We start from the raw sequence: 13,845 nt of genomic DNA on the forward strand, positions 1-13,845 counted from the left end.
TAAAACATACGCATGAGTGCTTTTTATCCTGCAACTTCCTGGCTTTGCAGTCACAACTGCCTCATCTCATCCATTTGGACAGAGGAAAAGTGTGTAAGCCAGAGCTGGCTGGGCCACAATGGACACAGCTTCTCATTTTGTTGACCCAGTGCTACAGGTGTGCTATGATTCTTTCGGCTCTTCACCTGGCTACTCACTTTATTACAGAGACCCATGAAGTTGGATGGTAAGGATTCTCCCCGAGGAAAGTTTGCTCTGACAGAAATATGGCATCTGTATAACATCAATTGAGACAGTGAAGGTAAAAGGACGAATAATAGTGCTTGGGAGAAAATGGTGGGATTTAAAATTTTCCCCAAATATGGTGGCTAGGCAGAACTATTTACAATATCCAGGACATGGAAACAACCTAAATGTCCATCAACAGAAGAATGGATAAAGAAGATGTGGTACATATATACAATGAAATATTACTTAGCCATAAAAAAGACAAAATAATGCCATTTGCAGCAACATGGGTGGACCTAGAGGTTGTCATACTGAGTGAAGTAAGTCAAACAGAGAAAGACAAATATCATATGATATCACTTATATGTGGAATCTAAAAAAAGGGTACAATGAACTTATTTACGAAACAGAAGTACAGTTACAGATGTAGAAAACAAACATGGTTATCAGGGGATAAGGTGGGGAGGGATAAATTGGGAGATTGGGACTGATATATATACATTACTGTATATAAAATAGATAACTAATAATAAACTACTGTATAGCACAGGGAACTCTACTCAGTACTCTGTAATGGCCTATATGGGAAAAGAATCTAAAAAAAAGAGTGGAACTATGTATATGTATAACTGATTCACTTTGCTGTACACCTGAAACTAACACAACATTGTAAATCAAACTATACTCCAATAAAATATTTTTTAAATTAAAAAAACTCAAGTATAACCAAAAAAATAAAAATTTCCCAGAATATTATATTCTCTCTTCCCATTTTTAAATTTAAATAAACATGTATCATCAAAAATTAACAGAGGAAATTAGTTTCAATAGAATAAATTAGATTTTTCTATGTTTTAAATAGGGGGCAAAATAGAGGTCCTCTTGCATGTGGTATTCTGTGCTGAAAGATGAGGGAGATTTTAAAAATCATCTTGGAAAATGTGGGTAGAGTCCCTATCTTGGGTGTCTTTACATATGATTCATATATAAAATAGGACTACTGGGGTAGCAGAGAGCTGTAGTAAACATCAAATCAACTCGCTAGAGAAAAAAATTTTCAACCAAGCTAGAGAAACAATTCTATCAATCTTTGTTGTACAAATGAAGCTCTGGGCTTTGAGGAAAGTAAGTTATCTTCTGCTAGAAATCAGATGTTTAAATGAGTCCCTAGTGTTGGGAAGGATGGGAGGGATAATGGAACACTTATACTGAAAAGAAAAAGGTAAGGTCAGATAGTTTGAGTCAGGATTCAAAGCCAGAATCTAGATGAACTGGTACTGTAGATTGGGAGTCTGGGATTGACATGTACATACTGATATATTTAAAATAAGTAACAACAAGGACCTACTGTATAGCACAGGGAACGCTGTTCAATATTCTGTAATAACCTAAATGAGAAAAGAATATGAAAAAGAATAGATACATGTATACGTATAACTGAGTCACTTTGCTGTACATTTGAAACTAACAAAACATTGTTAATCAACTATGCTCCAATATAAAATAAAAATTTAAAAATAAAGAAAGAATAAATAGGTGAGTTTCCTTGATGGCTTCTCAGGTAGGAAACAGCATCTGGCTTTAACTGCCAGTAAAGCAAGAGGAAGCATAGGTCAGAGGAAATAAATGTGCCTGAGAATCAGAAAGAAGTATAAATGGATGACACAGAAATCCAGAAAACCCTCTGGGGATATGTTACCTGTGTTTCCACATGATCTCAAACTTTGAAATTGGATAAAGACTTCGATTAAGTCATGAGGTAGCTCATGGAGCCATTGATGGAAACATACCTGAGGTAAAAGTGATACACGGAATGTACATGTGAAGAATATTGTCTGGCTGAATGTTGTTATAAGATTCCTTTGAAAACTTTTTTAAATGGTGAAACAGCCAATACACACAGGTAATGATCATAAACGGAGGAGCAATCGAAGAGTAATTTTTAATTTCTTTATTGTTTTATTTATGGAAAATTGCCAAATAAAAGTGCTGTTACAATTGGTTTCTGGATTGAAAACCAATTATTTTTAGAGAAGAATCTCTGTTCTAAAACAAACCAAACATTCATTGAGAAAACCATTAAATAAAAACCTGATTTAGTCAAAAGTGTAAAATAAAGCAAATTCCTACCCATTGTTCTTTGAGAATCTAACAAAGTAACCATAAACCTATATACAGATGTTGCAGAATAATATATTAAATGTTTCATTTTGTAATGAAAATTAGAGTTTATTATTAGATACAAGTTTTCCCCAAATATGTATGTAAAATTAGAATGTCAGTACCCTACACAAAGTTAAGATAAATCATCAAGGTTTTGGGTCCACTATTATAATTGTTTCTTCTGGATAGAGAAGGTCTAACTGTATATTGTAGATGGACATATAAGATTCTCATGCAAGGAAATGATTTATCCCTATTAATCACCCAGGGCTAAGGGCAGAGGAAATGTCACCTACGATGGGCAGAAGAGGGGGATTGTGTGGGAGTGTGGGGTTTCTAGACTCTATATTGTGAGAACAAAGATTTCCTTTTGGTCCAGGAGAGAAAGCTATACCTACCACCTGGTCTTCGGACAGAAACTCCGAGCCTGACATTAACAGTGTTGAAATTCCAAACTTTCAGTAAAAACACGTTCAACAGCATAGCTGGGCATTTGGATTGTTAAAGGTGAAAATAGCTTCTGTTCTAGGAGCAAGTTGGTACTGAGAGAGGATGTATCCAGGAAAAGCCATTTGCCTTACTGCATAAGGTGATCTGGAAATCTCTGGGACCACAGAGTTCTAGAGTCATAATAGTGGCATGGGATTGATGGGATAATCTACAAGTCATTTTCAGTCCCCCTTCCGTACTTTATCCAGGTCTAATCAATACCATTACCCAAACACATCTTCATGGGTCCACCCTTTCCAAGTCCCCTTTGAGTCTCACCTGGATCAGTATCATAGCTCTTAACTGCTCACCCTACTTCCAATCTTGCAGCTGCAATCCATTCTACATATAGAGGAATCCTTAAAGCTATTAATCAAATCATGCCACTTCCCTACTTACAGAGCTCCAGTGATTTCCCATCAAGAGAGCACTAAAACTCAAATTGCCACCAGGTGCCACAGGACCCGTCCCTGCTCTCTCCCTCTCTTTCAGCCTCACTCATGCACTCCAGCCAACAGGGCTTTCTTTCTGATCACTCAGACTTCAGCTCAAATACCCTCTGTCCTCAGAAAGCCCTGCCCTGACTACCTTGTCACTGCTCATCACATCACCTGAACAAAATTCTGGCTTAGTGCTTTCATTTTCCTTGTCATTTATTTATTTGATGTTTGTTTATTGGTCAATCTGTTGGTTTGTTGGGTTATTGGCTATTTCTCCTAACTGGAAAGCAAGCTCTGTAAAAGCAGGTCATCATCTCTACCCCCAGTTCCTGGAACCATGCCTGGCACGTAATGAATAAGAGCTCAGTAAATATCAGTTGATATTTACTGTGAGAATTCCTCAGGGATTGCCAGACGTTGCTCCAGAAGAGAAATCCTGCAAGACTGCTGCCATTTTGACAAAGTAGAGGAACCAGAATCATAACTGCTTAAACTTCAAAATAAATGTCTCTTTATTTTGTATTCCAATCTGATGAAGCGGAACATGCTAGTTAATCATACTATACAAAAATTATTTTCAAATGTTTAAAGTTATAACATTTTTTATTCTCTTTTCCTTGATAGATAATGTGGACCCATCATATCAAATTCCTTTCTACTTAACACTCAAAGCCCTAGTCCATTGTCATCTCTGCCCATATCTCCTTCCGACAAGTCGCTTCCCATTCTGAACTCCTGAAATACTCCATACATTACACTTTTACAGCAATGATTGCAGTACCTTGTACGTGTTTGTTTGCAAGTCTACCTTCCCTATTACCACTGAGTTCATAGAAGGTAGGTGGCCCATGCTATTCACATCTATATTCTAGCACGCAGAATTGAACTCATTACCTGGTAGTTATTTTTTATATGAATTCAAAATGAATCAATAAAGAAAGGAAGGCTGATACTTATAACATGAAATATAAATTTGGGGGTTTTAAACATGTTTTATTTTGAGATCTTCTCAAAAAGGAAGGTATAGAGTTTATTAAACTCTTTTGTTTGTAGGCTTTGCAAAAGCATTATTCAAAAAATGTATTTTACAATAAATGCTGGAGAGGGTGCGGAGAAAAGGGAACACTCTTGCACTGTTGGTGGGAATGTAAATTGATACAGCCACTATGGAGAACAGTATGGAGGTTCCTTAAAAAACTAAAAATAGAATTACCATATGACCCAGCAATCCCACTACTGGGCATATACCCTGAGAAAGCCATAACTCAAAGAGTCATGTACCACAATGTTCATTGCAGCTCTATTTACAATAGCCAGGACATGGAAGCCACCTAAGTGTCCATCATCAGATAAATGGATAAAGAAGATGTGGCACATATATACAATGCAATATTACTCAGCCATAAAAAGAAACGAAATGGAGTTATTTGTAGTGAGGTGGATGGAGTTAGAGTCAGTCATACAGAGTGAAGTAAGTCAGAAAGAGAAAAACAAATACAGTATGCTAACACATATATATGGAATCTAAGGAAAAAAAAAAAAAAGGTCATGAAGAACCTAGTGGTAAGATGGGAATAAAGACACAGACCTACTAGAGAATGGACTTGAGGATATGGGGAGGGGGAAGGGTAAGCTGGGACAAAGTGAGAGAGTGGCATGGACATATATACACTACCAAATGTAAAATAGACAGCTAGTGGGAAGCAGCCGCATAGCACAGGGAGATCAGCTCGGTGCTTTGTGACCACCTAGAGGGGTGGGATAGGGAGGGTGGGAGGGAGGGAGATGCAAGAGGGAAGAGATATGGGAACATACGTATATGTATAACTGATTCACTTTGTTATAAAGCAGAAACTAACACACCATTGTAAAGCAATTATACTCCAATAAAGATGTTTAAAAAAATGTATTTTATTTCATATCATTTCATTTTAAATGCAATGTTAACTAACTTGTATATGATTCATTTTATTTACTTGTTCAATTGCATTTAAATTGGTTAAAGTTAATCCAACTAGTTTAATAATATAACTCTGGCCAAATCTGAATATAAAACATTTGAAGCAATGATTCCAATATATTTTGGGAAGAAAATCTGAACAGCAAGGAGCAAGCTAATCCAACAACGTATTTCAGGGAAAATTTTCAGTCTGGCCGGAGATCTGTGCTCTTTCTTTTTATTGTATCATGTATATTCCCAGGAATATTAATCTCTGGAGTCAGTTCTGATTTCAACCATGGACAGAGTTTCAAATCATGAGATTTCTGGAAGAGATTAATTTCTAGTTCCTCTAGTCTGGATAGCATGTTGCTAGCAGATTTCAATGATAGATTGATGCACTCTCAGCCTCTTTAGAGGAGCAACTCTAGATGGTTAAAGGCCTCAAGTCCTTTGGAAATTTAACCGTCCCATGTGAATTATTTTTTTTTTCCTAGAGCAGACTGTTAAATGTACCTAACTCTGGATGGTAAAGAGTGAGAAGAAAACCCAAGGTTGGCCAAAAGGAGCGGTTGCTTCTTTCATCTTCCAAGATACCAGCTGTCTCTACTCTTCATTACCAGGAGTGTCCCTAATGCATGTACAACTGCAGCCACCGTGACATCTATGTGCCTCTGTCTCCTTAATTCAACACTGAGCTTTGTGAAGACATACATTATTTCCTAACCACCTCTGCATCCCTAGCTCCTAGCCATGCACACGGCACACAGCAGATGCCTTAAAAAAAATATTTATTGCACTGAACAAAAGTGGGAGCTGGCGGTCTCACAAGGTTTCCAGATGTCTGTCTCTTCCCTGCCACTGCAGGATCCTCTAGTAACATCTCTCATTTCTTCTTTCTCCCCTTGGCTGTTCTTAGGCTTTAGGTAGTTGGAGAGCTCTAACACTTGCTAAAGATTGAGAATAATACCGAGTTATGTGGAGAGAAAAAAAAAGCCCACTTGTTAAAAAGGGCCCATCTTTGATGAATAATACAAGAGAAACAATTATGATAAAAAATAATAGTGACTCAACCAAGAGGTTTGTCTCTTAAATGAGTAGGCACTTGAGTGAGATAGATAAACAAACATTGCCCTTGGCAAGAGAGCCTGCTTCCTGTTGCTAGGCAGAAATCAAGTTGGCTTTACTCAGATGGCAGTTTAAGTTTCTTAGCTGCTTCAGATGCTATTCCAGATAAGCTGAAAGAAAAGAGCATGGACTGATGGAGAAGTGGGCTGCCCCCAACCCACTTAATATGTCTGCTGTGGTTGTTATCTGATAATCTTGGAGAAACTCTCTTGGAGAAACTGAGTTAGCAATAACAGGAAACAAAATGAGATCAAATAGGATAGAGAACCAGAGCAACGGTAAGAAAGAGCTTGATTACATTGTGATTAAACGATTCAGACAGGGTTGACCTGTCAGACAGTGAACAAAGCTAGTAAAGAATGATCAGGGCCATGGGAAGCACAGCCTCATGGCAAAATCAGGCAGGTTCTCCAAGAATAATGAAAGGAAGCACTTAAAGCAACTTAAGAGGCCCTATGCTTGAGTGGAAAACAGCACAGTTTTGGAATCAGACACACCTATCTTTGGGATCCTAGTTCTATCCAGCTAAGAAGTTTCTTAACTACTCAGGACAATAATGACTCATTCCTTAACAACTAAAGGCAAGTTCCTTAATCTCTCTTTGCCTTCGTTTTCTCAACTCTAAACAAAAACTTGGTTATCAACTTTCTTCCTTGAAAAGTGCATACAGTATATAATATTTTTTGCATGTGCTTTTAAGAGGTTCACTCTGCAGCCCATTTGGAGCCTTGAGAGTAAAAATACCTACTAAAAATATTTTGACCCTGAGACAGATTTTCTATTTCCCAGAACTTTTCTAAATGGAAGCTTGATGATAAGAAATTTGATTATTTAATAATTATTATGATGGTAAACTGTCATCAATATTATGCAGCACATGGTCCCAAATTAATTTTTTGTGTGTCAGAGTTACCATGGTCGCTTATTTAAAAATCTAGAACTCTACCTTTGGAAATTCTGACCCAGAAGGCTTGGAGAGTATCCAGGAATCTTCATTTTTAACATAATAATCCTGACCTTAGTTCTTATATAAAGTTTAAGAAAAGATAAAATTTTAATTCTAACCCGTCTGGGTTTATCATTACAGGCAATACCTATTTGTTTGCTTTTCTGCATTTTATGCTCTACTCATTTGAAGTCACATCATAAACCAAAACTTGATGTCCCACCATTTTGACTAATTCGTTTGAAAGATACCTTTCAGTGCCAGAGTAACATATATCATAATGGTATGTGGAACAACTGAATCTAATGTTCTCCAGGCACAAGGTAGTCAGAATATGTGCCTTAATGTTCACGTACCAGAGTTCATATATTTTGTTAGTTGGGGGCTCTTAGAGATCCGCAGAGCACATCAAGAGGTGGGAGCAAAGAATAAAAGCAATAAAGAAGACAGTTTACAAAAGCCAGACAAAAGATTGTAAAAGTCTAGCAGTATGGGACCACTGATATAAGAGCAAATAACCACAAACAGCTCCAGAGTTCCCAAGGCCTCAGTATGTCTATGGCAGAGGAGTATAATCAAAGTCTATGATGATTACTTAAGTCATTAAAAAGTTGAAAATATGCACAGACTAGTTTGTTCAAGAGGGAAGTCAGCTGCACAATATACTTTAGAAACCTTTCTATCCAAAATTTGTCAATATAAAACATTTTATTGTTCAGCTCTCAAGAAAAATGCTACTTTCTGAAATTGTTTTTGAAATATGGAAGTATATGTTATTCCTTACCATCAAGAGCTAACTAAGGATACTATAACAATTAAGCAGTCTCACTACAAACTCTGGCCCTGCTTTTTAAATGCAGCAGGAAAGATGTAGGAAGCTACCCAGACAGGTGGATGTTCTTGATGGCAGAAGGCAAAACTAGGAGAGATTCATTTTCATCCTATTTGAAAAAGTAGGTTGTCTCCACCAAATTTTCCTGTCATAAAAATACATATACATAGCCTGCCATGAAGGAAATTTTATAGTAACTGATCAATAAAGAAGCTTTAGACCTAATCCCAATGCAGGAGAATTGACAGAAGCATCAAATAGAAGAACACAGAACTTCAGGGAGAAAAGCAGCAATGAGGAGGATGAAAACCCCTCCACTTAAGGTTCTGATTCGTTCTAATGGCTCAGTAACTGCCTGCAGTTAATGACAAACTCTGGCTCAGCTTAGGGCAGGTTCAAGGGGAGCAGCCTTCGAGTCACTGCAGACACGTGATGGGTTCTGTCCACAAGAAACAACGTAAACCCCAGGGATAAACGCTTGATAATATTTCTAAAGAAAGTGACACCAAAGCTGCCGTCAGGGTCATATATAATTAGTGTGCCATTAAAGAGACTTGAACAAGCCCTACTCAGGAGATTTTCTTTTTCTTCCCTCTGTGCCGCCGGTCTGAACAGGGTTAGGTTGCTTTTGCCTCTTTTCCTTTCACAAAAGCCAAGAACAATGGAGAGATAATGGGTCCCCATTTAAGAGAGTGAAAACAGGAGTTTAATATGCACCCCTCAGGTAATCCTTGAGTACTGGTGCCTTCCCAAACTGCAAAGAAAACAATGATGGTGGGTAGTAATTACTGCTTCTGTTGGATGATTAGAAGTTCAAACAGAGCACATAAAAAGTAAATATAAGGCATCAGAAGGAGATTATTCTGTACTTGGATCGAATTACCTGCCATTGGCATATGAACTTTGTTTTCTTGTGACATTCATTCTGGTGAAAGCGTGATCTGTGGCCGCCAGCCAGGTGTGCTGGATGGTTCCAAAGGAACAGAAGGCATGAATGCATTTGTTTTTCAGGCCATGGAGGCTAGAGTCTGCTCCGATGCTGCTGGGTTTGTGTGTTCTTCCGCATAACATTAAATATGTTATTTAAACACCTAACCTGTGAAAATGGAGGTCTTGGAGGATTTGAGGAGAAACAAATTGAAACAGTCTCAGAAACATTAATAAAACCCAAAAGGGAATCATAGCCAGTATGGGGTGAGAAGGAAACAGAGACAATAGGAAGAGGGGAAAATGAATGAATTTTACCATTAAGTTCCCCCCAACCAGATCAGGGCTTGATTGAGTTCAAATTTTCACTAAGTATGATTTCACAAAGGGTATATATCCACCAGACTTTTGATACAATGATCTGAAGATGGCCCTGCTCCAGGGAGGGATGTTAAAACTCTCTTGGCTATTGTGCAGGCATCTGGGAGCTAATTGACATGCAGTGGAGCCACCATTGTCATCCCCATATCCTGGTTGTTTTCTTCACTGTGAAGACCTTATGAGCAGACCCCCAAGTAGCAGAGTACATGAACCATAGTGAAATGCCTTCAAATGAAGTACCTACCTGAAGCTAAGAAATTCTTTAATTCTCTGAATCTTTAGGTACCACCTTCTCACCAGAGCCCTCTGTGGTTCAAGAGACACTCCTTTTAGAGTCCAGACTCTCTCTGATCATGTAACAGAAAAGTGGATTAGTGACAAATTATTTCATTTTATGCAAATGCTCTTATTTCTAACCTATCACGTCAGCCTGAAAGCCTGCCCACTAAAGGAACTCGCAGAGGAAGAGGAACTGGAAAGTTGTTCTCTGATTCATGACTCCAGCTCCAGCTGTACTTATGATAATGGGTCCAGGCTGAATGTGCTCTGGAAAATGTGTATTTGGGAGAGGAAGATGCCTGGACAATTTATTGAGATTTCCTGTGCTGCCATGAGCAATTGGTGACTTAATGAGCATATTTATAGGTACATTACAGGTCCTTTGTCATTTCAGAAATCAATGAAGTAATTTCCAAAGGAAATTAGAGTGATCTATGGCTATCAGCTGCCCCTACTTAATTTATCATAAAGAGAAAAAAAGAATTCATCCATTAGGGTAAACTGGAAATGGAACAATTTGCCAGAAAGAAAACTTAGCTTTGATAGGATTGAATGAAAAGTTGTATGAAGGAAGACACTACCTAAAACAAAAAAGTATAGTGCTTCTAGTGGTTAAAAGTCTTTTTTGAAAAAAATTATTAAAACATTCTTTATGTCTCTACCACAACTACCACTCTAATGAAAAGAGTTACAATTTATCGAGGACTTGTTGCATTGCCAGACCCCTGCTAAATACTTTGTATGCTTTACCTCTTTCAATCTTTATACCCGTCCCATACTTTACAGATAAGGAGAATGGGGCTCTAAGAGATGTAATAATTGTAATTATTACAGAGGGGTGAATAACTTGCTCAAGTCACATAGCCAGGTAAAAGGGCAGAACTGGCTTGGCACCTAGTTCTATCTTACTCCAAACCTGTGCTCTTAATCACTATAACATATTTCCAACATTCTGTTATTCAACAGCTTGGGTAAATAGGTATGATCTGATCTTCAGGTAAATTCATTTCACTCTGTGTTTGAATATAAATTCACATATACACACATCCAATTTACTTATTCATCCCTTCAACCAGATACTTATTCATCACATACCTTGCGTCAAACCCATGCTAAGGCCAGGAGACCTAAAGATAAAAACATAAGGACTCTCTTCACACTGAGTTTATAGCAGGGAGACAGAAAAAAAAGAAAAACAAAACAAAAAAAATACCTTTATAACATAGTGTGTGAGGTCATTAAGGAAAGTACAAGGTGAGGAAAGCAGAGGAGAAGTGGGGCGTTATTCTCCAAATACAGCATTGGAAGACTTCCCTGCTCATGTCAAATTACCAATGCTTTTTCCAAAGCTCCTGATCTCAGTTCAAATTTAAGATAACAGCAAAGGAATTGAGGTTGTTTACTTGGTTTTAGGAAAACTCCTATCTGGGTTTCTGCAGAGCGCACCGGAAAGGGTGTATTTCAAGACAAGGGAAATCTCCTTCTCCCAAATATAGAACCTCTAGGAAACTGTGTTCTTAATTTAGAAACCAACTTCAAACTTTGGTGCTTGCAGAGCAGGTGGGTTGAGGTAAAAGCACAAGCTTGGAGCCACTCATAGATTTCATTGTCTTTTTTCCATTTTCTTGGCAATCCTTAGAATTAAGTCCAAAAAGACTTGCAAACAATCATTTTCATATTGTTTGCACATAATAGACTACATGTTTCCTTGGTTGGCAAACGTGAATTTCTCTTCAAAATTAAAGCTTTCAATATAATGAGAAATGACTTTCAAAAGCTGTAATATTCCTTCTGTGAAAGTCCTGTTGAATAGTCCCTGTTTGTTCCTGGCTGAAAAAGGAAAAGGTCTTGTAAATAAAATGTGAGAAAAATGATAAGGATAGATAGCAGGCTGGAAGTGTGACGCAACTGCTAAATGTTATTAAGATGCACCCTGATACAGGTTGTATATTTTACACTGCGCATGCGTGTATCTCAATCAATCCTCATAAGAGTCTTATGAAATAAGCCGGGTCAGTTTTTCTTCCCTGCCTTCCAGTCGAGGAAGTAGAGTCTCTAAAATTATCATAACCTTCCTGGAGATTGTCTAGCTAATAAAGAGGACCAGAAACTGAACCCAGATCTACCTGAATCTGAGTTCAGTGCTCTCACTATGTGGTATGAAAAATTATAACTGGAAATAGACGTCTAGCTCCTTGACATTAAAATAAAAATCACTTCTAATGATGTTAATGGGGTAATGTATAAGGGAAGTGTTATATTTCATTCATTTAATAAATATTTATTGAAGGCAGGTCATTGTGCTAGGCGCAATAACAGACACCCAAAGATGAACAATGCTATACCCCTCCTTTACCCAGGAAGATCATGTGTATGTACCCATGTGTACATGAAAGCCCATCTTCTCTAAATAAGGTCTGAAGTGTATTCTGGAACAAAAATTATGAAATACACACAGCTCCCATTCTTGAGATGTTTCAGGCAGCTGATAATAGGCTTAGCCGAACATACGCAGTGATAAAAGATTGATATAGGATCCTGATTATACTTAAGTGTACGACCCTATTCATTGGTTTGAAATAAGCTTTATGTCACAACTGCCTTTAGACTCGCTAGGTCTGGTGGTCAAGGCTGTTGTATTAGGCTTTCTAAACTGTGTTCAGTTATCATGCATCAGATTCAGCCAATATTGTCACATCCTGACATTTGCTGTCAAGATCGAGCTCATAATTAAGCTGCTGGATTTGGGAACTTTATAATGAATCTCTTGATGGAACTTAGACTGGTGAATTTGACATTTCATTTTTTGTTTACAGACATGAGCTGTGGTATCAAAATACTAAGTAATACAGAGACAGCTGCAGAATAGAATACTATTCTTACATGTCAGACCACAAAGTGACTGCTCCCCTTCCTTCAGGCTGCAGATGGACACTCTCCTTATATACAAGTCTGCAAACCTCCCTCTGTCCTTGCACCTCACTCTCCCTGCATGTTCCACACCAATCCTTGGCCCTAGTTAGAGAATTTGTCCTTTCCTAGTCCCCAGGAACACACAGTTTTTGAACATCTATTTCATTGCCTTTTAAATAAAGCTCTTTCCTCCTCAGAACACATTTTTCCCCTTGAATTTGTGTTCCTTTGTGGAGTTCAGACATATCCATCAACTTATCAGTCAGAATCTTGTATATGACTTGAAATATATTCCCCTAGGTAAAATATAATTTGGTGAAAGTGCTTTTTATCATTTTCAGTTTAACAGTTCTGAATTCTCACCTTGACTTTTAAAAAAAATCATGCATTTCTAATTCCTTAAAGTTATAGACGAGTACAATTCTCAGATAATCAGTGAGCCACTGTCATCAATCACTTTTAAAATCATCAGAATAACTATGCAGAATTAAAAAAAAGATTAAAAGGTTGTTCTTTCGTCATCCCTTCTTAAGTTAGCCTTACCCTAGCCCTACCCTAAAGATTACTTTATGATAATATGTATTCTATCAAGGTAAGCAACTTATATTCCTATGACCTATGAAACATTAAGACCCTTGTTCAGTCTAAAAGTGATGTCATTTCCTCCATGCCACTTGCAAAGCTTTGTTTTTAAAGAGCTATTGTTGTATTATGAACTATATTGTTTCACACATGGTTCCATTGTCTGGGATATGGACTCCATATCTGTAGGTAAAGACTGAGAAGGAAAAGGGCAAGGTCTATTTATTCTCATTGTGTATAAACTTATGACTCTGGAGAGAAACCGTCACCAGCCCATAGTTACAAAGGGTAAGCAGCTGATCCTCCTACTAGTACTGGGTGGAAAATACATTAAAAAAAAATTTTATATATATATATATATATATATATATATATATATATATATATATATATATATATATATATACGATATCTGTAAAGCTTATCCTATATCCTTTCCAGAGGACATGAAGATGGAATAGAGTTTTGTTTTATTTGAACACAGAAGAGTTCAAAGCAAGTCTTAAAATCTTTCCAGAGAATTGCATCAAGATTATTTGTACTATCTTTGCAAATGTCTTTCAATAGCTAGCATGTGACTCACATTTTCAAACTGAAA

The 13,845-nt window shown here is 37.4% G+C and overlaps 1 long non-coding RNA gene across 1 annotated transcript in view; it reads right to left on the reverse strand.

Annotated features, from left to right (window-relative positions):
* The window catches only part of LOC309658332, a 45,128-nt gene extending 31,539 nt beyond the window's left edge, over positions 1–13,589 (reverse strand). Inside the window, exon 1 of the long non-coding RNA XR_014262196.1 lies at positions 9,718–13,589. This is a non-coding gene — a long non-coding RNA (uncharacterized lncRNA). The remainder of the gene's footprint in view (positions 1–9,717) is intronic.
* Positions 13,590–13,845: the final 256 nt, after the last annotated feature.

The sequence above is a fragment of the Balaenoptera physalus genome (genome assembly GCF_965194825.1).
Source record: "Balaenoptera physalus genome assembly, chromosome: 3".
Lineage (NCBI taxonomy): Eukaryota > Metazoa > Chordata > Mammalia > Artiodactyla > Balaenopteridae > Balaenoptera > Balaenoptera physalus.